This window comes from Stegodyphus dumicola, chromosome X2 (assembly GCF_044657685.1).
Source record: "Stegodyphus dumicola isolate Sdum_Otavi_A_Nest chromosome X2, ASM4465768v1".
In the NCBI taxonomy this organism is placed as follows: Eukaryota; Metazoa; Arthropoda; class Arachnida; order Araneae; family Eresidae; genus Stegodyphus; species Stegodyphus dumicola.
Genome location: NC_140781.1, coordinates 66,706,843 through 66,732,637, shown reverse-complemented (window position 1 = coordinate 66,732,637; position 25,795 = coordinate 66,706,843). Strand labels below are relative to the sequence as shown.

Sequence of the window (25,795 nt, the reverse complement as noted above, 5' to 3'; positions counted from 1 at the left end):
AAACGTATTTCTACAGAGTTTAGATACTTATTTATTTTATTTTTAATAATATATAATTATAGTTGACATCATTAAAATGCATTTACTAGATCTAATTTATAGTTATGAAAATTTGTTGCATTACTATCATTAACAGGAAAATTTCTCGCCCTATATTTTATGTACACTGCGCAAAAAAAGAAATGGGACAATTCTATATCTCCCGTTTTACTGGGCCAATTGACGAAATTCAATTTGTGTTTTTCATGTCTCGAAAGCGCGACTTAGGATGTATATTAAATTTATATATAGCAGTGTTCTAATATGGATATTTTGACACAAAATCGGACTTTTTCTGAAATGACATGCCAATGTCTTTTCCATAATTCGATCCTACGACTCAAATTATACGTAAATATTAAATTTTGTAAAACTTGGTGCGAAATTTACGGAGAAATTCAAAAAAAAAAATTATCCTGATGCATTTTGTTTCAGTTCGCGCCAAGAATAATTTACTTGGTGAACTTCTTAATTTATAGCAACCTATTTTCCTTTCCTTTTTTTCATTGTACAAAGAGGAAAAAAGGTAACCGTTTATTACTTTCAAATAATTTTAACAAAGTGCGTAAATCACATTTGACTTATTTATCGCTTATAACAAATATGCCAAATCTCAAAATGCACCAATATGTAAATTAAAGGTACATCTTAGGAAATTATGAATAAAAAATTCTAATTTTTTGCAGGTATGCTTAGAAATACATCTACTTTAAGATGATGTTAAAAATTGACAAATTTTTCAAAAAATACAAAATATTTTTTCAAAAAGTTTATAAAAAATATATAAAAAAAATATTTTTTTTAATTAATCATAAAAAATGAGCGAATTTTATTTGGAATTGCCTAAATTTCGAAATGTGAAAAAAAATCAAATAAGTTTAATCAAAAAAAGAAGTATTAATAAATATATATCAAATTCAATTAACATTGAGGTGCTCAAATTTTGTGAGCAATTTTTTTAAAAACTACTCGTGCAATTTTTACAAAACTTAGCACTTTGGCATAATTTGAGTCGTAGAATCGAAATATGAAAAAAAAACTGGTATGTTATTTCAGAAAAAAGTCCGATTTTGTGTCAAAATACCTATATTAGAATAGTGCTATATATAAAACTAACAGATATACGAAGTTGCGCTTTTGAGACATGCGTGTGTGTGTGTGTGATTATGGCAAAGCCTCGGGGGCTATCTGCCTAAGGGGAGAGGTGCCTTCGTGGAGGACTTTCTAAGGGAAACTGGCTCGTATACACGTTACACATGGGGAAAACCACGAAAACACCCATGCAGCCAGCCCGTTCGCGGAATTCGAACCTCGGACCGAACTACCAGTGTTCAGCGACTTTACCGCTCGGCCGCTGGTGGGCCGCTTTTGAGACATGAAAAAGGCAAGTTGAATTTCGTCAATCGGCGCAGTAGAACGGAAGATATAAAACTGGTTTTTTTTAACGCTTTCCGTATATATTTATTTACTATAGCATGAAAGTATATATTTATTTAAGAGCTCATGAACTGGTCACAATGTGCATTTAGAATTGACTTTTCAGTGAAGCAACAGAGCCGTAATTGTTATAATAATAATTATACAATAAAACTCTAATTAGGAAAGCACATATGTATTTTATTGATGTAACTCTTCTTATTTAAAAACGCTTAATGCTCGTATTTTGCTATTAATTTGGACTATAATAAAGAAGCTGAACTAATTGTTGTTTCAAGGTGTATCGTATGAATTACTTAGACTAAAACTCTTATCTAGAGAAGTTCCGACATTTTGCTATGTAAAATAAATTTTATACATTAATACCTAGAGCATAAACTTCGATATTCCTTATAAACTCCGATATTCGATATTCCTTCGATAGAGGATATCGAAGGATTTTATTTAAGAGCAACTCCTCAAATTATATAGAGATATTAGAACATATAAACTGTAAGATATTAAATTGAGCCTCGACAAGTAAAAGATGATTAATAGAACGAAAGATTGAATATTTGATTTTTAAGCATTTTGCAGAAATGAATTTGTATACTTGCCTTAACTATGAACATTCAGACAAATTTGTGGCTGAAATCATCATGCGATCAATTTTATTTAAATCGCGGATAAAAATTCCTCTCACCCTCTAGAATGTAATAATTTTACAAATTTCTGCAAAAAATATAATTTTATGATTTTTTTCCTATTATCACGGAATTAGAATAATGCGACCTATTTTAAACAAATTCAAGGTTTTTTTATACTCCATAATTCAAACAAGTTTATTAAACGTTAAGTGTAATTACCTCAATAAATGGTCTGGTTCGTATAAATGATTATTTTAAAGTGGATTTAAATGGTTAAAAGTAAAAACAAGTATATCAACTAAGCCTTTGTAAAAAAACTCAGCAGAAGTGGAGTTAAATGGTCAAATGAACAATCGTTCGGTCAGTTAGTTAGCATAGCTATCGAGGGCTGTCTAGCTCCTGCAAACTCGAGTTTCGGGAATTCCCATCTCAAAAGAGTAGAAGAAAATTCAAGTAACCAAAAATTCAAGCCAACGGTGCTTCTGGCAAATTACATTTAAAAAACAGTTACGATCCTCTTATGTAAATTATTCATATAATTGTAAAGAAAGAAAAGTAGAAGTAAAGAAAATAAAGAAATTGTGAAGAAATAAACTAGAAATTAAAAAAAATAAAGAAATTGTAAAGAAAGGAAACTAGAAAAAAATTACTCTATGTAATGAAGATAAAAATTATTTGTTATATTAAAAAACTTTTAAACGGTGTAAGGTTTATTTTAGCTAACACATTATTTTTATGTTATTTCTTTCCTTTAACTTCTATTCTTTCCGTTGGTTCACCAAAATGCAAATTAGATGAAGCTTAGACAACAGGCGAAGCTGAATAATTTAGACATCCAAACTAATTTCTTAAGTTAAACATATTATAACTATTTGTGTTTCTAAATCCCCGTAATTAATGGCGGGTAAGTTTTGTTAAATTTAGGTTGTATCTACAAGACATAGCTAAGTTTTCCTTCATGCTTGTGCTTTCGGAATTTAAGATTCTGAGTAAGTGCGAAGAGCAGAATTCGTCTGAATCACTTGGGAGGTTAAACAGATTGTAGTTAATCGATAAATAAGCATAAACTGAAATTATAAACAAATGTAGAGAAATCCGCAATTTTAATTGTGTATTTGCATTTGAAATATGTTACGTATAATGACATGAAATCAGTCGGTTCTTGCAAAGAGTGAGAAAGGGTAGATCCACTTAAAAATTATACTAAACAGTAATAAAATATTTTCAGCTTCGTCTTATCCTATTAAATAAATTAGATTTATAAAAAATCAATTTTAATTTTCAATACACCTTATATTTCTCTATATAAGCTAGAAATTTGTTAATACATTTTTGACTACTGAAGCTTAGTGTTCAGCTTATATATGAGTTCAAATGATTTATATATAGTTTGATCACAACTACATTATGGGCTAAATAGATGAAACATTTAGATTTATCTTATTTGATCCTAATACACTTTAACAAAATTTCTTAATATCGTTATCTGACTCGGGATTTTCTGGGCGTTTTCGAAAGCATTTGCTCAATAAAAGTTTGAGTGAATAGTATTGTTATCATCTGCCTCGTAGATAATATCATCTTCAATACCGTTCCTAGCATGCTCAGCGAAAGTGATAACATTTAGTTTAAATTGGCCGACCAGCGGCCGAGCGGTAAGTCTCTGAACACTGGAAGTTCAGTCCGGGGTTCGAATCCCAAAGAACAGGCCGGCTACATGGGCGTTTTGTGATTTTCCTCATGTGTAACGCGTATACAAGCCAGTTTTCCTTAGAAAACTTTCGACGAAGGCATCCCACCCCTTGGGAAGATAACTCTCGCGTACTTTGTCATAATTAAATATACCATACAATACTTTAGTTTAAATTAGAATACGCAGTCTTTGTTTGAGTATCTTTCACTACATAGCAAAGATGAAGAATCTTATCTTACTCGTAAAAGTGAGAGTGAGAAAAAACTTGTGATTGCCTGATAATCATTTCCATAGCTCAGAACCAATGAAAAATTCGCCACGCTATTGCCAAAACGGCAAATAATGCGCAAGTCTTAATGTTGGGAAAAGCTAGAAAGTAAAAATGTTAGCTTCCCAAACTGCCAGTACATTCCATAGTGTTCTCCCATGTATTTTTTCAAATCGAAGCTAAACGTGAATTTTCTTTTACCTTAAATTCGTGTGATGACTCTAGCTAAGTTAAACGATTAGTTATTCCTACTTTTGGGGATATATAGAGCTGGATTTATACTGCGATTTTAAATTCAGCATCTTTCATGTATTTTCACTTTTGGATGAGTTTTTGCAGTAAAATCTCGGCTTGTAGAGGATAGGCCTGTAATCAGGTTACTCACGTATCATTCTATCCACCGTAAAACTATTAAGAAGCAACGCAATTTAGGGCTATTTGTGGATAAGCATGAAGTACCAACACACTCAGAACATCTGCGCTTTCATATGATGTAATCCCGGTTGATTATCGATAAGCCACATTTTATTTTTATGAACAAAATTAAAAATTAACTGATATTGCTGTATTTTGTCTTGTGCTTTGATAAAAGAATTATTAAAATGTTATGGAATCCTTCCATCAAAAAAGGTGTTTGTTAATGGACACAATATTGTCAACTGCATACAGTTGAAAAATAATAATAGACTGGAATAATCATTTGCGAGAAGATTGTACTCATAGCGATCTAAACTGAGCTTACGGTAAAATCGGAGAACTTAACAAAACAGTTTTATCAACGAAAACTTTTTAACAAAGCGTAAAAACGAAGTGTGCCGAATACTGATTGTTTATTAAATAAAAGAAGCGTCAATTCCTTCCTATTCCGCAGCCCACCAGCGGCCGAGCGGTAAAGTCGCTGAACACTGGTAGTTCGGTCCGAGGTTCGAATCCCGCGAACGGGCTGGCTGCATGGGCGTTTTCGTGGTTTTCCCCATGTGTAACGTGTATACGAGCCAGTTTCCCTTAGAAAGTCCTCCACGAAAGGCATCCCTCCCCTTAGGCAGATAGTCCTCGTGTGCTTTGCCATAATTAAATACACGCCACACCACCTTCCTATACCGCAAGAACGATTAGCGCAGTGTCGGTGGGATCTCTGCCAAATTTCATGGTTCGATGGTAAGTAATGGAAGACTTTTAAGGTTAACGAGGTAATACATAAGTACAGTAATCAGAAATAAACGGTATTTCATCGGAGAGAGAATTAAGTTTGTTTAAATTACGGAATTTTCGAAACGTCTAATGTGGCCAATGGGCAAAATTGTAAAAATATTCAGTAGCAGAGATGGGGCTACCAGAGTGGTACAGGTAAAAACAAGCAGTGGATTTTTGGTAAGACTAATTAAAAAACTGTATCCACTAGAAGTTTCAACTACCAGTGATCCTGTGCTAACTCTGGCAACTGAAAACAGATCTAGCTACGGTAGACTCTTAAAACCAAGGACATGCTCTTAGACATAATGTACAATGTAGATATTTTGGACTTATATCCTCTTTTCTTTAGCAATGACTTTAATTACAAGTTTATTCTTTATTGATCTCATTTTAGTATGATCTTTCATATATATTGTATGTTAACCGAGTTTCTTTTATATGTTTTCTAAACTAATACATAGTACTGTTTTGTTTTATTCGTAATGACTCGATTTCAAGACTTCAAGACTCGTCCAGAAAAATGCAAAACGGAGTTGGTTTGGCTTAATTTATTATGGCAAAGCGTGCTAGAGTTATCTATCTAAGGAGAGGAATGCCTTCGTAGAGTATTTTCTAAGGGAAATTGACATGTATCTATGTTACTCATGCGAGAAACGACATAAACATCCTCGTTCACCTGGAATCGAAATAGTAGTGTTCACTGAGTTTTACCGCTCTTTCGTTGCTGGATCATGCAAAAGAGCGAAACGCAGCAGAAGCTTTCTCAGGTAATAATTTCACCATATTTTAAGCTTCAGTTACAGAATCTCAAAGTTTTCAGCAGTATTGATAAGCATACATTTAAAACACGCTAATAAGACGCTAAATATCGTAACATCAAGCGTAGGCAAAAGAATCACAACAAACAGTAACTCTTTACTTTAAATTAAGAAAATTGCTCAGATTTCTTATGGAAACAACGCTGATAATTTCAGCAGTAGTGAATTAATAAGGTAAATGTTCAAAACACTTATATGTCTCGCGCAGCACAAATATTACTTCGACCCATTAGACACGGTGCATGCTGCAGGAAAGGTTCGGAATGACATACAGGTTTGTCTAAGCTTCCCAATTTTATATTCCTTTGGGGAACGCTGCATTGAGTTTCATTATGCAAACAAAAATACCAGATTCTTCCAACAAATATGATATTTAATAAATATTTCATACATTCGTATATTGTACGCAAGAAACACGCACTGTGGAAACGATTTAAGTTTTTTTCTGCATATTAAAGTTTTTATATCGTAGCGTTTATTATTCTTCATTCTGTGCTTCACAGAAATTTGCTTCTAAAAGCATATTATTTTATGCTCTCGTTTTTCCTAAACAGCTTGTATTCAAATAATATAAATGAAATTTTGGGAAATAGTGTCTCACAGTGAGTGAATAATTAAAGTAAAGAGAGACGAATTTATCAGAAGGTGAAAAGACTCTATTTATTAACCATGGCAGCAGCCTGTATAAGTAGTGTTTTTTTTTTTTTTTTAACGTGAGATTATTTTTCTCCCGAAATCCTATTTCCCATGCTCCCTCTGCAGCTAGATAAAAAGTGCTTTTCTTCGTCCCAAAAAACACATATTCATTCACTGCTTTTGACTTATGAAAATAAAGAAATATCCGTTTCTCGGAAGATTTTTCTCAAATGCTAAGGTATATTATATCAACTACATTTAACAAAGAAGTACATAAAGAAGTAAACAGGAACGAGGAAAAACAAATAACATGTATTTTTGAAACTATAAGGATATACAGTAAACAGATCATCAAAAATCAGCAAAGTCATAACTCAGAGCTTTAGAGAAGCTTATTTCATTTTACTGCATAGATTTTAAGCAGTAGTGAACACAGTGCGGTGGTAAAATTTCCATAAAAATTACTTGGAACTAGACAAAGCTGGAAGTTAAAGAATCACCTTAGTCACATAGCGGCCTGCCATTTAATTTGCCAACATCATTAACTTCTCCTCTTTAATTTCTTTCTGTCAGATAGTATAGGGTGATCTTTCTCTCTCCATCTTCTAATTTCACGCATAGTGCGTGAAATTAGAAACGTTCCAGGCTGAGTACTGTGTCAACATAAACCTGACTTTCTAATACTTCTACTTAGTCTTGAACTTTAGGAAGGTTTTGCTTTGATGAGGAGATCAAAGCCGGAACTCTCGATACAAAGCCAACATTGGGCGTTTTCCCAATTATTAACTATTGAAGTTTTTGACTATACATTCTTAATTTCTTCCTCTTACGGCGTCAACTTACTTTGTAATATAACTTACAACATCTGTCGCATGGTGCGTTAAACTTTAGCTTTCGAAAGCCGCTTTAATCTATGTAAAATTTATAATGAGATGTAAAATGCAATCTCCTTTATTTGAAGACTTTTCTATTCGTTAAAGTATTGAAAAATTGCTGCAGGGAAAAGGAAAGAATCATTTTGCTCTCGATGTTTACAAACTGGGTAATGAATTAATTGAAAAGCTGAAAATGCCAGTTTTGTATTTTCTTAAGTTAATTATCAACGAAAACGAAGACAATAGAATATATGTTTTGGGACAAAAATAGCATTCCATAATACGCATGCAACATTAATTTGATTTGTAATGAAAAAAATAAGTTTATTAATTTGAAGACTTAAAAACATTAACTGAAATATTTTTTTAATCTAAAATCCTAGGGTCCCCCCCCCCTCCTCGTACTATTTGCTTACTCATTTTGAAGATGCATGCAGCAAAAACAATTGTTAATGCAACAAAAACGATTGAAAAAAAATTGCTTCCGGAGTTTACATTAAATATATCTATTAGTGATGTTTTTATCTCTTTTTCAGATGTTTTCCGATAATTCTTGTTTTTATTATTTTCGCAAAAGTAGTAAAAAATTTTTTAATTTTTCTTATAATCAAACAATCATTCTTCGATGAAAATTTTTAGGAAAAGAAAATATCAAATAATTTATACACATTTCCTTAACTTTAACTCAATCAACTGCGTCTCCAGTTTTTGAAGCTAATTTAGATATTGAACATTACTCAATGTATAAAATATTCATATTAGCCGGTTTATTTTAAATTATGCTTATCAAATTTTTGTTGCTTTTTATTCTTTTTGTAATATCTGAGAATTCAAGAAGCGACTTTAATATACTATTTTGAGCTTTTTTCCCTTCTGTCGTGCAACATGCCGTTGAGAACAAAACGTACATCATTAAAAACTGAATTATATCGGAAGAATTTACATAGCTAACTTATTAAATGAGTTACATTTTGGTTTGATTTGTGTGATTACCGTAAAGCACGCGAGGGATATCTGCCTAAAGGGAGGGATGCCTTCGAGGAAGTCTTGCTAAGGGTTGGTTAGGCTTATGTGATTACGGCAAAGCCTCTAGGGCTATCTGCCTAAAGGAGTATGCCTTCGTGGAGGTTTTTCTAAGGATAACTGGATCATATACACTTCACACATGGGAAAAACCACGAAAATGCCTCTGCACCCAGCCCATTAGCGGACTTACTAAGGGAGACTTATTTGTATGCAAGTTACACATGGGGAAAACCACACAAACGCACATACAGCCATCTCGTTTGCCGGGATTCTCGAATTGCGAACCGAACTACCAGTGTTTGGCTACTTTACCGTTCGGCCGCTGGTGGGTCTAGTTATTTTTTGATACCTTTTGATAAATTTGGTTTCGGCATGGATAATTAAAAGATGAAATACACTTATGGACAAAAAAATTAGCACATCCAGAAGGAGTCGTCAAAATGAAACGAAATTTTACATACGTAATGACTACTTTTATATAAGTAAATGATAAGAAAATCAAAGAAAAAGGGTAATTTATTTCAGAGAAAAAGGTAAAAGAACGGAGGAGTTAATATTCCGTTGGACCCCCTCTGGCGCGAATGCACGATGCGATACGATCGAGCATTGAGTCATACAAGTTCTGTATGATGTCTTGAGACATTTCGTTCCATATTTGCTGTAACCTTGCCTCTAGTTCGTTAAAACTCGCGGGATGCTCAACTCGTCCCAAATGATCCCAGATATGCTCGATTGGAGACAAATCTGGGGATCGGGGATGCCAAGGAAGGGTAGTAACAGTGCGGAGACAGTCTTGTGACACCCTTGTCATATGAGACCGAGCATTGTCTTGTTGAAAAATGTCTCCTGGGAGCCGTTGCATGAGAGGCAATACATGTGGTTGCAGGATTTCATGAGCATACCGCTGGGCTATCATGGTGCTACAGAACAATACAAGAGGTGACCGTGTATTGTAGGCAATGACACCCCATACCATCACACCAGCTGTGAGAGCGATGTGTCGCTGTACAGCAAAGGCAGGATTGAGGCGTTCACCACGAGCTCTCCACACACGAACACGATTGTCATCACTGCCGAGATTGAACCTGGATTCGTCGCTAAAGACGACCTGGTTCCATTCCGCTGCAATCCAGTTTCCTCGTGCTCGACACCACTCCAAATGGAGGCGTCGATGGGTGGGCATCGAGGGCAGCACACGTAATGGGCGCCGCGATACCAACTGTCCTTCAGCCAGGCGCCTTCGTATGGTTCGAGAAGACACATGGACCCCTAGTGAAGGTGCTACCTGTGCCTGGATGGCGGCCGATGAAGTAGTTGGCTGTAAGCGTGCATTTCTTACGATGTCGCGGTCTTCTCGACGACTGGTCTGTCGAGGGCGTCCTGAGCCTGGTCTTCGTGCACATGACATCTCTCGGGTCCCCTGGTCCCAACACCTCCTCACAACACAATCAGAGCGGCCTAACTGACGAGCTACTCGCCTAGCTGACCACCCAGCTTCCATCATCCCGACGATTCTCCCCCTCTCAAACTGCGGCATCTGCTCATATTGTCTTCGAGCACAGCGTAATGGCATGTCTACATCAACTCTTCCTTTTTAAATGATTCAGCACACTCAAACTTGCTTTGGTTACCTGTTTTATACTCCACAGAGTACGACGTTCAACGCCCTCTACCGGCTATACGTAATGCGCAATCACGCTGCATTTCTAAATCATTTGCATATCTCCCCGACATGTACCTTCATTGCAAGTTTCGTTACGATCCCGCAATTATTTCTTGGTGCGCTAATTTTTTTGTCCATGAGTGTATTTGTATATACACTCTTAGACATAAAAAACGACGCACTACGACGCACCGAGAAGATATAAAGCAAATTGGGCACAAATTGATATGCATACAGCTTTCGAAAATGCAAAATTTTACATTTTGGCTGCCAATGAATGAACGGTTGTCGCTACAGCACATCTGATCTGCGCAACTGGCAGGATATTTAAGAGGAGATATTACGATTCCAGGTCATAAATTCTTCACGAATTTCATTACATGTACTGTGGTAGGTAGTAACTATGCCTCGCAAACAGGTGCGCGAACGGTATGCGCAAATGTCAGAATTTGAGAGAGGTCATGTAGTGGGCTCAAAGAAGCCGGTTGGACTTATCGGCGAATAGTGTTAAGTTTACGCTAATGTATCCTTAGACTGCCAATAGATAGCAGTAGTGTTTGTAAAAAGAAACTGTGATGTCAAAATTATGTATATGTTTCAGTTCGTCTTTGGTGTTCGTCAATAAACGTTGTGTGGAATAACGCTCCTCTGTTTATTACTTTAACTGCGATCCTGTCTGATTTATTAGAGATTTGCACATATTTTGTTTAAATAGTTTGTTAAATTAACATTTGAGCAGGAGCGATGCCACTATTAGACGATGTTGGCAGGAATGGGTGAACCATGGCCGCACACAACATCAAGAAGGAAGCGGTAGGCCTAGAGAAACGACAGAACGTGAAGACCGAGCAATCGTCAGAGCGGCACTCACAGCCCCAGATGCATCATTATCATCGATTGTATGTGCAACTACTAGTGCTTCAGTAACCGCAAGGACCATTCATAAACGGCTCACATAAAGGGGGCTGAGGTCACGGCGCCCCTTGTGCCGACTATCATTGACCTCTGTACAACGTCAAGAGCGTTTGCAGTGGTGTCGTGCTCATTCGCACTGGAATGTCACTGACTGGAGTAGAATAGTCTTCAGTAATGAGTACCGGTTTGAACTGAGCCCCGATGACCAGCGAAGGCAGTCTGGAGACGCCCTGGACAGCGGTATAATACCAACCTGACTGTCTTTCGGCAGACAGGCGGCCGAGAACCATGAGTGATGGTCTGGGGTGCCATTTCATTTCATAGTAAGACCCCTTTGGTTGTGATCCGTCGCAAGCTTACAGCACAGCGGTACGTCGACGAAGTTCTAAGAGGCCCGTTGTGTTGCCCTTCATGTCACGCTACACTGGGATTACATTTTAGCAAGATAATGTCCGCCCTTACACTGCACATGTTTCTACTGCTTGCCTTAGTGCTTTTCGAACATTACCTTGGCCAGCAAGGTCGCCAGATCTCTCTCCTATTGAGCACGTTTGGGACATTATGGGCAGAGCCCTCCAACCAGCTCGGGATGTTGACAATCTAACGCGCCAGTTGGACAGAATTTGGCACGATATCCCTCAGGAGGACATCCGCAACCTCTATCAATCGAGATTCTCTAATTCGGATAACTCCTTCTTGGTGCTTCGTTTTTTTTTTTTTTTTTTTTTTTTTGTCTAAGATTGTATTAGTTTTCGGTCTGTTTCCTGCCTCTTTTGCCGTTCTCTATCATAATTTGCATAATGAAACTCATTCCAGCAAAAGATAACGACTTACACTAGAAAATATTATTTCTACTAAATAAAACTGAATTTAAACAAGAACTGACAGTAAAATTTCAGATTGCCTCTATTTCTCTTTCACGACATTAGACATGGCAAGCCTGCGGTAGGTTTTATGAAGATTGCACGTCGACATGTTTACACCTGCAAAATACGTATTTCATTACCAAACTAATACGTTTTCAGAAAGTAGCCTTAGGACTATAAATCAAAAATATTATTGAATTTTGGTTTAAGCTGGGGAAGAGTTGAACTCAGCACTTCAAATGTTACAAGCTGCACATAGTGACGGAAACATATAGTTCAGTACCTCAATATGTAAACATTTCATGTGAGTGACAGTTCTGACAGTTTATGCTCTATGCTTATGGATGTCAACAACGCACATTCATGAGCAGGCAGTAAACGTCTTGAAAATCATTCGCGTTGAAGCCAAGCTGAGATAGAAAAGATCGATTTTGCTCAAGAACAAAGACCGAGCTGCTGTGGCATTAGTAGCACGGTCTGAACTCGATATGTCACCATCAGAACACCCAGCATATGTCCTAAATTTAAAACATGTGATTTCTGGACCTTCCTGAGACTGAAAAAGTAATTCTTCAAAGAAGGTAAGTGAAAAACGCCCTGCCCCCGCAATGCTAAATAAAATGTCATAAAACATTTCATGTTTTTGAATCCTTTAAAATGATATGAGAAATGTAATTTAATATGAAATATTCAACTTTTGGGGGAAATAAAAGTAAAGAGCCCGTGGAGTTATGCAATTCTGGAAAGCATAATCAGTCTTGCCTTGGTATGTTGCAGACAAACAAACATGACCTTATTTTCTGGATGCTAACATTGTTTTTCAATGCCTTTCTATAATTTCACATATTTTATCTAATGAATGATATTGCCTATTTATTTTATATAGAATGAAGGAGGACATTTATCTCTCTTTCTTTTAAAATCCCCTAAGGCCCTTCAGGTAAAACTGACGCCTAGATAACGGAGGAATTTTGCCATTCATCAACCACTTGTGAATTTAACTCAACAGACCGCACGCATATCTGTATCATTTGTGTACACAAATATATTCATGAATCACTGCACATTAAATGAATTAGGTTGAGGGACTAATTTATCGCTTTTTTTGGAGACATGGAAAACATTTCCTTTATCCTCATTCTTCTTCCACAGAACCACATCTCTTTCAAAATCAGAATGCAAAATGACTTTTCTCTTCTAACTTCTGCGAAAACATTTACTGCGACACATGTTCATTTCATAAAATGTAATTTTTATGCTAATGAAAGGGAGGACTTTCAACCAAAAGCTAAATATACCGAGCCAGAAGATCCATGAGTATATTTCCTTGCAATAAGCATCATGGCAAGTGTTTTTAAAATGCTAGGCGATAGGCAAACGTATTTTCCAATTTTTTAACGTTGATTTACTGTCGCACGTATTTGGGAATTTTGGAACCGATTTGTTTTGAAGGGCACATTTTTATTTTCGAAACGCAAACTCAAGGACGTACGTCTCAAGTGGTTAAGAGAAAGAGAGGATTTTTCAGAAAGGAAATATGATGTTTCTACGTGACTTGTCAATAAATAAACGGGTGAAAGTTAAATTTAGTAACAGAAATTATTTCTTTTGGCTGCGTAGAAAGCGGAAAATCTTTTCTTTTTTAACATTTTAGCCATCACCATTATTTATTTGTTTTTTCTTTTTGCTCTGGTACTTTCTTTGTGCTCTTGTATCTGGATTTATGCAAATACTAGTGTTGAAGATATCGAAGAAAAACTATAAGTGAATAATAAAAATCAGCACCTAATAAAAAAAATCTAAACACTCCTAATGAAAAAAAAAATCAGCATCACAATTCATTTCGAATGAATGATTGAGTAAATATTGTCAACCCAATTTATAACGACATCTTAATGTAATAATATTATAAAACTATTAAATAATTCGCCTAATGCAATCCATTTGACACGCATGTTGTTTTAGAGTGTTAAATAATATTTTGATTGGGATTCATATGCCGCAAATTCATTATTTTGTTAACAATTGTGCACATTTTCTTTAAATATTCTGATTTTTTTAAATTATTTTTATCTCGACTGCAACTCTGTTTGAGCATACTGCGATGAATGCGACAGACTGAATTATTTTATATGTTAATGAGATTTGATTTTGAAGTAACAGTATGTTGCTGCTGATACTAATCGTTAATAAATAAAATGGGAAATTAAAATTTTATTAAGTTACTTCTGTCTACTTTTAAGCTAGAAAATTACACATTTTTAATATTTTTACATTTTTGCTGTTTCCTAAAAATTTCCTTTTTGTAAAAGTTAGATAGAGTGAGAGAGAACTTTCCAAGAACACTTGTTGTCAAAATAGCTCTGGTTAGTAATAGTAGTAATGGTAGTCTAAAGGAAAGTATCTACGCTATCAATGTTTATTCTACATCATTACATCTAAGCTTGATCTTCAAAATGATATAAAGCGCTTTCGAACAAAGTATACCTTAAAATGGGAAATCAAACTAGCAGCGTTTCAAAAACTGCAATCTGTAGTTGGCAAATATTTCCAGAAGTATGAAATATTTCATTCGGCAAATTACAAATTAACTTTTGTAGAATGTATAAAATTATTTTCTACATTCTCAAATAACGGTTGTGCATATCAGATTTCATCAGAATTTTCGTAACAAATTTATTATTCTTTAAAGTAAATTATTTTTACTGATGCCATTATTCTAAAAATGGTAAATTGTTTATAATTTCCTAAATCAATGGGAAAAAATTATATCAAACTTTCAATTAGGGAGATTTTAAGTTGGGAAACTAAGTCATGAAAGAAGACAATGGTCCCCATTCAGCTGTTACTAATCTAAAAATATATAGGCTGGGATTAAAATAAGAATTATTTCTACTGACAGCGAAAGAAAACAAAATTACAATCATATATTCCGATATGTTAAACCCTTGAGGGATATGAAACTGAAGTTAAAGTTTGGAAGTACTTTCAAGAGACGTTTTTAATTATATACACCACATAAAAGTAGCTTTGTTAAGGAAATATCGATTACTCTAATCTGCATTCTAATGCTGTCTTCGAATACTAATATTTTAGTATTTTCCCTTTCGTTACGATTTATTTTTTTGCCTGTATGAAGACTACAGCTTCGCATTATAAAGCTAATTAACAACTCACTGCTTTATCGCGAAACTCCAAAAATGTCATCTGCCTGAAGAGATAAGTAGCAAAATAAAAGTAATTAATTAATATTTTCTGCTTGTTCTGCAGCTTAGTTCTTCTGCTTGGAATACATTATTGATTTTCCTTGCGATTAACATTACACTGTGTTTCTTTTAGTCTAAAATTAGTTAGTTTTTCCTAATGATAAGCTAACGTGCGTTATATAAATTCACGAAAGCTTTTATAAAAGGAATGCAACTGAAAAAGCTGGCGAAGAACCTCTGTCTTTCTTTCTATCTCTTTATATATATATCTATATATCTATATCTGTCTATATATATATACATATATAAGAAAGACATATATATATATAAGACATACATATATAGGAAGACATATATATATATATATATATATGTGTGTGTGTGTGTGTGTATGTGATGGTGTGTGTGAGTGTGTCATAATTTAATGCGTAGAAGAAAACACTGGAACTTTTAACATCTTTCGATACTGGCTGAGGGTGAAGGCTCGATGACGCAATTAACACAACTGAATTGAATAATCACCATCTTTAGCTTTAGGCACATCAAAAATGATTTATTTGGCAGACAAATTACTTTTCGATCATAGTTAAATACAAAAATTATTTTTTAATTATTTTTATACACACATATAAAAAGGAATACGTCGTCATTTTAAGCAAGTGGTCATAGCAGCGTGCAGATGTTGGAAGGCGGAAGCTAGGGAAGGGAAGAAAAAATGAAGAAGTAGTTGTGCCAAGAGTATTTACACTTAAGTATGATGCAGAACGTACTCTAAGCTATGATTGATTAATTTTAATTTTAATTACCTTCTCTAAGCAGCAGTGTTATGTAACATGGAAAGACCTTGAATTTGGGAGAACAGATGAATTTATGGAGGAGAACACCAAATTTAGAATAGTTAATTTTGAGGTCGCCAATCTCATTTTGTTATATCTTACATATATATGTAATAAAACTGCTCCGTTATTGTGATAAGACTGATTTATTATCGTAATAAGATGATTTGGGGAGGGTTGAAACGGATTGGCTTTGGAGAAGACTGCAGAGTTAGTGTCTGCGTAGTTAGAAAGATGACACTCGAAGAACATACATAATGGTAAATTCCACATATGATTTTATTCCTTGATAATGGACATTATCACTGTGGGTGAGCTATACACCCCCCTAATTTTGTACAGATTACATCTTCTTAAAGGATGAAAATTAGAAAATAAACTCTGCAGCAAGGCGACACAAGCGTCTAGAAGCAGAAGGAAAGACAGAAGAGGGAGAGTTATTATATGACTTATGACTTATTTTTTTTCTGGTCACTACTTACTAAAGAATTTTCGCCAGTAGATCGCATTAAACTGCACTAGACAAAGATATTTCCAAATAAATGGTACTAGGGAAGTACCAACACCTGTAGGCGAAGAAAATTCAGCTGCGTGAGCAGGCATATCTTAATACTTACGAAAGTAGGCGTTCATCATAAAAATTGTGCAGTGACAAGCAATAGCATTAAATTGAAGCATGCAGGCAGATGCAATGAGTTATTTGGTAAATGCAGATTGTGAGTGCAATATAGCTAGTAAGAGTGCAGGATAAGCAGTAGTGAGACATCATGAAAATGGCGCAAAGTCAGTTCGAAGCTGTGAATGGCATAAGAGTTCCTTCAGAAGTATGCAGTTCCAGAGAAGACGTATCTGATTGAGAGCTAGATAGGCAACTTAAACCGTAGAAATGGCAAATAATAAGGGATTAATGGCATTCTTCGTTGAAGCAAAATGAGCTGCGCTTTCATCACGTCCTGCTAAGCCGACGTCGAGCCTCTGACTGACTCCAAGGACTCCAAGGGTCTTACATGACCCTCGGAGTCTAATCCGTGGTGGGGTGGAAGGTAGTAGCGCGATTCGTTCTTCTTAATCACGTGAGAGGTAAAAAGTTCAAAAGTTCGTAGAATCATACGATAAAGTAGAAATTCATACAAAATAATTAAAAAATGAAATAGTAACATAAAATCTTGAAAATCAATAATGTTCTTGATTAACATAAGTATAAGATGCAACACAAATAATGGGATAGAGTTCAATTTCTCTATCGCCCACCAGCGGCCGAGCGGTAAAGTCGCTGAACACTGGTAGTTCGGTCCGAGGTTCGAATCTCGCGAACGGGCTGGCTGCATGGGTGTTTTCGTGGTTTTCCCCATGTGTAACGTGTATACGAGCCAGTTTCCCTTAGAAAGTCCTCCACGAAGGCATCCCTCCCCTTAGGCAGATAGCCCTAGTGTGCTTTGCCATAATTAAATACACCAACACCATCAATTTCTCTATCGGAGAAAATTAAGCAAAGTTCATGGCCTGTGGTCGGTGAGAATAACATTCAGAGTTCAAGCAAATTTTAAAATTAAATATTTATGTTATTTACAAGTTACCACCATGATGAATTGTAATGAATTGTTCTTGGGCGTTTTACAGTGTATTCAATGGTTGGATCATATTCCAACATTTGTTTAACTGCGTTATACTGACTATGCTTCATCTTCTCGAAGAAGTTATGAGTATAAAGTATGGAATATCCAGGTCGTTATGAATTTTAAAGGTTCTCACGTACCAGGGTGCATTCACAATGCTACGTAGAATTTTATTTTGAATTACATCCAGTTTTTTGTGCTTAATTTTATTGGCAATTGCCCAGGCAGGCACTGCATATAGCATGATGGGTCGAATTAGAGATATGTAAAGCATTTTCTTTATTTTTAAACTGAGCTTTTATTTTTTGCCGATAATAGGAGAAATTGTCATGTAGGCTGCATTTGCTTTATTTGAGTTGTAAGAAATGTGATCTTTGAAGTTGAGAGACTTATCTATGTAAACACCTAAATATTTATAGGAATTAGCTACAAGGACTAGAGTTCTATCTAAGTAGATATTACTGGTGACTCTTAATCTTGTTTCATATCTAAGATAGAGCACAGTGCAACATTTAGAGGCGTTGAGCTTAATTTTTCAAGATACTTTTGTAAATTACTTAGAGCGAGCTGGGGATTTCTGGATTCAGTCAGTACTACAGTGTCATCAGCATATTTGAGTATTTTCGTGTTGAATGGGTGCGGGAAATCATTGATATAAACATTATAGAACCGGGGGGAAAGAACGGACCCTTGCGGGACCCCATTATGAATTGCTTTTCTGACAGATAAGGCGTCACCGCAGCGAACTTGAAAAGTCCTGTTTTCCAGGTAGGAACTAATGAGTTTTACGAAACTTTTTGGAAGCATAAAATTATTCAATTTATGCAGGAGGCCTGCATGCCACACTCTATCTTTGGCCTTTTCGAAGTCGAGGTAGCATGCAGCCATTCCGTTTTTCTTAGTAAAGGCTTGCGAAACAAATTCTACCAAATTGAGAATTTGATTTGCTGTGCAGTGTCCACTGCGGAAGCCGAATTGCAGTTCATCTATTAAATTAAGTCTTTCGAGATGGTCAGTGAGCCCTGAGCAGAGGATTTTCTCAAATACTTTTCCTAATGAATGTAAAAGACTGATAGGTCTGTAGGAAGTGACGAGTTTAGGATCTTTTTTTGGTTTTAAGATATTGGCAATTATTGAGCGTTTCCATTGCTGAGGGAAATTAATATTTCGGATACAGGCATTACAAATATTGACTATGTTAGTAATACAACGCCTAGAGAGGGCTTTAAGTGCTTCATTGCTAATTTGATCATAGCTTTTGGCTTTCCTTGGCTTCAGTTTGTGAATACTTTCTCTTATTTCTCTTGGTAAAGTAAAGGGAATAAATTCGTAATAGGATAATTGTTAATACTGTCAATGGTAAAATTAACTTCTTCTTCTTGGGAGTTATTCTCAGGCGGGTGAAGTTGAAAGATTTTCTCTAATTCATTAGCCATTATATTAGCAATCTCGTCCTCAGATCGATAAGAGATTCCCATTTGATGAATTGCATGAGTTTGATTTGGTCTGCTATTTCTTAGAGATTTAGCAATTTTCCATACTGCTTGAAATACTGCTTGATCTTGAGAATCCAGGTTTGATAGGAGAAAGTCCCACTTTTTGTTTCTGAATTCCATAATTTCATGCTTCATTTTCTTGTTTAAGAAGTTGATGTGTCTTTTGGCACTCGGGTCTCCCGACCGCTGCCATTCCTTATGTTTTCTATTCTTCTCTGCAATAATATCTTTTATATATTTAGGAAGGCAGAGAAAATTAGTGCTTTTGCAGGGATAAGTCGCATTATTCATTGCATCTTTCATTTTAATGGGGAATTTTATAAATTTCATCTTCCATATCACCGCAATGATTATAATTATTTCTGAAATTGTAGTCTTTCATAGTATCAGAGAATTGGGTCCAATGTTTCTCAGTTCTATGTTTCTTTACGGGGGATAAAAGCCATAAAAGTTGAAGTTCACTGGAAGATGATCAGAATTTAAGTCCGTTATTACTTCTAAAAGAGAGGTATGAGGAATATTTTTAAGACGAACAATGTCCAAAACTTCGCCGTTTTCGTTAGCACCAAATCTTGTTGGAAAAGCGGGAGCAGCAAAATTGAGGTAGTTGTTAATTAAATATTTATGTAAACTGTTTCTATTGCTGTTAGATCCTTTAGAATTCCAGGCCCTGTGCTTTGCGTTCAAGTCCCCTGCGATGATAGTCGGGAAATTGGTGGAGGTTAAGATATCCGGGTCATTATTAGTCATCAGATTATTAGGAGGATTGTAAATCGAAATAAATAGGTAGGCTTCATTTAAAGCAGCATAAATAACAGCTGAAGTAAATTCGAGCAGATTATTGTGAGGAAGATCATATTCAGTATGCTTTAAGTGATTTTTAATGATAATTGCAGTACCACCCCATCCTACTTCGTGTTCTGTCTTTCCTTATAATATTATAGCCCTTGATTTTAAATTTATCGCAAGTTAAAGGTGAGTTTCACCTATCATCATGACATTGATGTTGTATTTTTCCAGGTAATCTTTAATTTCTTGATATTGTTTTATGACACCGTTCGGATTGAAATAGGAAATTTTTAAAAAGCTATTGCTAGCTGAAATCATCGCGTTTATATTGCTATGAGGTCTAAAAGTCATAGTCTAAAGAAGTGAAAATATTCAATTGCCGCCATTCCGACCTCGAGTTTACCCATAACAGTTTTTGCTTTTTCAAATTCTGTAAAGAATTTTTTCGCTTTTAGGAGTTGGATTTTTATCCACTCAAAAAATGAAACTTCTTTAGTTTCGCTTTCTGGTTTATTTTTGTTTTCATTTTGGGTTTTCTAGCTCGGTTGATTTTTAGTATTTTCGTTTCCCGTAGTTCCAGGGACTGTAGGAAAATCTTTATTTAATTGAAGTAGTTCCTGTTCCTGCTTTTTCTCGTTTTGATTGCTTTTCTTATTGAAGACTTTTTTGGGTAGGTTATCCGGATGGTATTTTCATTCCTTTGAGTTGCTCGAGCGGTAATCGCGGCACAAAGCGCTGGTAGTTCGTCTTTGTTCTTCTTTACAGGTGTAAGTTTCGTGCGATTCGGCGCATTTAAGACACTTAGGTTTGTAATGACATAGATCTCGAGTGTGTCCGTATCTCTGGCATCCTGTGGCATTGCACAAGGCCGGATGTGGATTTGTAAGCACGGACTATGACACCTAATCCACAAAGTTGCTTTATTTGGTAGATTTGTTTACTGTTTTCGTTCCTTTTGACCTCTACTAAGAATTTAGGTAGTTTAACAATTTTTCCTTCTCGGAATCTTTCAAGCTGACGTATCTTTTCTACGGGAATTCCATGTTCAGTGAGTCTTTTGTGAATTATTTCCATGTTTGAGTTTCTAGGCAGTTTCTTAATTACTACTTTGATTGGTTTTAAGGGAGAGAGTTGCGATGCAATTAACCTTTTATACCATTTCAGATCACGTGGCAGTTTAATGTACAGGTACTGGGTTCCGCCTTCATCGATATGTGCGCAATACAGATTAGATGATGGATCTTTTTCGTTTAGTTAGAAAATTTATTGCTCTGGGTATTTTTAAATGAAGACAGGAGTTAAAGGCCTATTAATTTGTTATTTGAAAGCTATATTTTATATTTTACATATTCGCCCCTTCAAGAAGAAAAGTGCTGGGTGAGAGAAAAAGGTTTTTTTAGAAGAAAGTGCTATACTCCTTGCATCCTTTCTTTAGGGAGGATACAAGAAGCAATAGCGCACGCCGGCTGTTCCCCTAGGAATACTCCTAACATTTCCCTAAAATTTCTTTTTTTTTTTTTTTTGTTTGTTAGGAGATTCAACTATGGCCATGAGACTGATTTGAGTTTTCCTACTTTCTTTACCAATCACGATCCTCTGACCATAGTTTAGCACAGAAGTGCTACCACTCACACATTAATTTAAATTTTTTTTCTTTTTTTTTAATCTTATTGTAGGGTAACAGTCAATTATATATTTGCAAAATTCAAAAAGACTTGAGCTTGATTATGCAAGTTATTTGTCTTAAATTTCTGTCTTAATTTTGCATAATGTTGTATTATTATTGAGTAAAATGAAAGATTTTTGAAAGAAAAAAGAAAAACTTTGACAAGTGTAAAATGCTAAATACCAGTTACCTTATACTAAGGAACGGAGGTTTTTTGATTTATTGCACCTTAGCATCTCCCAATCATCAGCAAGATGTTATCCTGATTTTGTTGTAGAGGACATGCCAAATTAATCGTCAAAGTACTATTGTATATTCCATTATATTTTAATGTTTTTATATTTAATTTTCTGTTGTATTAGGTATGTATATCTACAATAGGAACAGATTATTCAATTAATTGTAAAATTGAGTATTATATTTCCCTGAATATGAAACTATATGAAAGCTCACAACTCAGTCTGTTTTATAATGGAAATATTTTCATCAACAAAAATTTGAAAGTGAACATTTATTTTATGAAAAACTATTTGAAAATTTACTTTGAAAGACTTTTAGTGAACTTAACCTTATGAAAGTATTTGAACATTTACCTGGTGGAACTATTTTCATCATAAGACTTTTCAAACAATTTTCATTGAACGTTCAAAAAGACATTCGGCATTTTTTCAAAGGTATTAAGAACTTTTATATTTGTCTTAATTTATTAGTTAGTTTATTTAGAAATTATATTGTTATTGCATTAATTGTAAATTAGGTGTTTAAGTATTACATAATCTATGTATGAGGAAGGTCATGAATAATGACGGGACATAGGCAAACCTACTGGCTATGTTCTCGATGCTACATTATATCTTTCCTCATATACTAAACTTTCTCTAGCTTCGCTCATTCTTTTCTGCCACCCTGCTCTTCTGACCTTTCTTTTGAATGGGGGATATGTAAGATATAACAAAATACGATAGCGGTTTTAAAAAAATAATTGGCGATTTCAAAATTAACATTCTAGATTTGGTGATCTCCGCCTAATCACCTTCATCGGTCGTCCCAAACTGAGAATATTCTATGTTATGTAACCCTACTGGAAAAGGGTAACTAAAGCTAATATTAACCAATCACAGACTAGCTCTTCTTATACCTCAGATTTAGTATAAATACCCTGGCGAGCTAATTACGTCATTTATCTGCTAATATATTTTCTCGCTTCGCTTCTCTAAAATGCCTGCGCCTTAATTTCTAAAAACCCAATGTGTATAAGAAATTATCGCAATTGTATGATTAAAGAGTTTTTGAGAATTATTTGTTATTGTTGTTTTGGAGAATTATTCTAGTGTGCCTGGAAATAAAGATGATAATTATATGAACTTAGTTTGATATCATCTTCTTCCTCTCGCCCTACAATCAGCCATCACGACTGTGCTTCGAAATTATGACACACACACACACACACATATATATATATATATAATAATTTATTTCCTAAACAGTATTGATTAATTGATTATATTATCTCCTAAGTTTAATTAAAGTAGAATTATTTTAAAAGTGTGCATCCATACTGGTAAGTTATATTTTGAAAGATGTTTTGAAGTAATTTGAAAGCAAAATGTTAATAATGTTTTAACGGGGACTGGAGTTAAATCATCACGAAGAATAATATTACAATTGTAAAAGTAAAAATTAAAACATGTAATTATTGTCATTGATCGGAAATTAGTTGACTTTTCAAGGGGAACAAACCAACTCCCGTTCAATGATCAATAATTGATAAAAATACGTAACTATGAAAGTGTTTCGTCTTTACTCGAGTTATAAGTTAAAGCCAAACCGGCAATTCTAGTCAGGCCAAATATTTCCGCGAATAGTTGCTACTCAAAGAACTTATTCTCATGAAGCATTTTAGTCAATTCAATTTGGAGTAAAAATCAATTACTGTAGAGAAATCCTGTAAAACTCGAGTAACCGTCCCCGACACTATCATCTTTATGTATTTGAGTACTATATTATTTGTAGAAATTAAACATTGGAAATTGTCATTATGAAATCGAAATCAAAGTAAAGTTGAAATAAACATAGAAGATTATAAAAAAGATAAATAATGCAAATTTTGTAAAAACAAATCAAAGAGAACATAAAAATAATATAAAAATAATATAGAAAATAATATAAATAAGATCAGTGAATGTACATGAAGATATAAAGGCCAGAAAGGTATTAAGTAACTTACATTCTTTCTAGTGGGGGAGTTGGCAATGTGTTCTCTTCGTGTCTGACTCAGAAGTGTAGGGTGTCCGAAAATTCTTAGCGGCAGTAGGGGCTTTGAATAATATCAGTCGGTAAGACTTGGGTGAAGTAATTTATGGTAGTGGGTGGGACTTGGAATTCTTGAGGGATGTATTTTGTGGAGTTCTTATCTGAGAGAGACCGTCTGTTAAGATTTTTTTAAAATACTAGTGAATGGAAATTAATTAATTTCTGGCTAATTGTCGTGTCGCAATGATTAAGAATTTAAGAAAGGAAAAAGGCATTTTCGCTGTCCAAGAGCTAGTAGACAGTCTAAAGGCAGGAAATAGGCCCATTTTTTTAATAACAGTATAGTAACAGTATATGTCTGAAGACAATTAGCTTTTTACAATATATACAATTGAGTAATTACACTATATACAAATCTTTCAACTGACAGTCATCCAACTTATACCGCCTTCTCAGGTTTAGGAATAAATTATCATATCCCTATCAGTTAAATGATTTAGAGTGAGTATTTAACGCCTGCTCTTTTAAGGCAGTGGTTGATAAATTGAAAGGGAATTAGATTATTTTTGAGAATTTTGATAAGGATCAAAATTTCGCGTTGTAAATCTATTGTATCTGTGCATATAGTTTTAATTCGTTGTATTTGATTAATTATAGTATTGTTAATTACTTTTTTGGATATGTTGGAGTTCCAATTTATTAATTTGTTAGTATTGAAATTGAAGTTTCTTGTTTTGTCAAAAAGTAAAATTTTTTTGTAGTTAATGATTTGAAGATCTAGAAAGTCTATGCTATTTTGTGAATTATTAGTTTTATTAAGTTTAAGACAATTCGGATAAATGTCGGAGTTTTCAATTTTACCAAAATTATTAATTGTAATAAGGTCATCAATATATCTGTAGGTGTGTTTGTAGTAATTTAACTCTTGTGGTTGTAGATTTTTTTGGAAGTTAAATTCTTTGACAAATAAAAAGATATTACAGATCGAGGTGCTGGAATGTAAGCCCATTGGCAATCCTCTGACTTGTTTAAAAAGTTGATTTTGAAACTTGATGTAGTTATGAAAAAGTGTGCATTTTAGGTAGGTTTCCCATTTGTCAAGAGTCATGATATTGAGTATATTAGGGAAAAGTTTTGGTAGATCAAGTAGACTGGTATAGATTTCTTCTAGAGGAAGTGAGGTATATAAGTTTATATATATATATATATATATAATAATTTATTTCCTAAACTATATATATAAAGTAAAAATGAAGATAAAGCATTTAAATCCATCCCATATTCAAACGGAACGGTCTCGGAACAAACCATTCAAAACAAAATCGAGAACTGCAGTGACTAATTGCATAAAAAGGTGCCAAAAAGAAAGTGTAAACAAACAAACAAAAAAAAAACTAAAAGAGAAAAGGTTATTTACATCCTTAAAAAGCCACATCGCCGTCGGAAGTTGGTGCAACTATAGAAGTAAATTAATCAGCCTGTTTCTGAACTGATGATAAAATAAACTGTAATTTATAATTTAATGCTTCAATAACCCATAGAACATTAATCATAGATATTTATGCCTTTATTAATCCAATCCCTACAGGCTGGAGTGAATAGAGTAAAAATGCAGAAAGAACAAAAATTGTAAAGAAATAGCATCGAACCCATAAATTTGCTTAAAACTTGAGCAAAAATCTAAAATATTTTGTCAAGGAGACTGAGTCTGAATAACTAATCCATCAACATACAAGTACGACACATGACATGTATGATACCTTAAACATAAAATACAACAAACATGGGAAAAAAAGGAATGAGTTAGTTCTCAAAACTATTACAGTAGAAGAACAATTGTTTTGAAAAGGAAAAGTCTCAGAAATACATAAACAGAA

General features: G+C 34.4%; 1 protein-coding gene across 3 annotated transcripts in view; it reads right to left on the bottom strand.

Annotated features, from left to right (window-relative positions):
* Positions 1-25,795, bottom strand: part of LOC118197628 (triple functional domain protein-like) — a 430,606-nt gene that overhangs the window by 385,849 nt on the left and 18,962 nt on the right. The window lies entirely within an intron of this gene.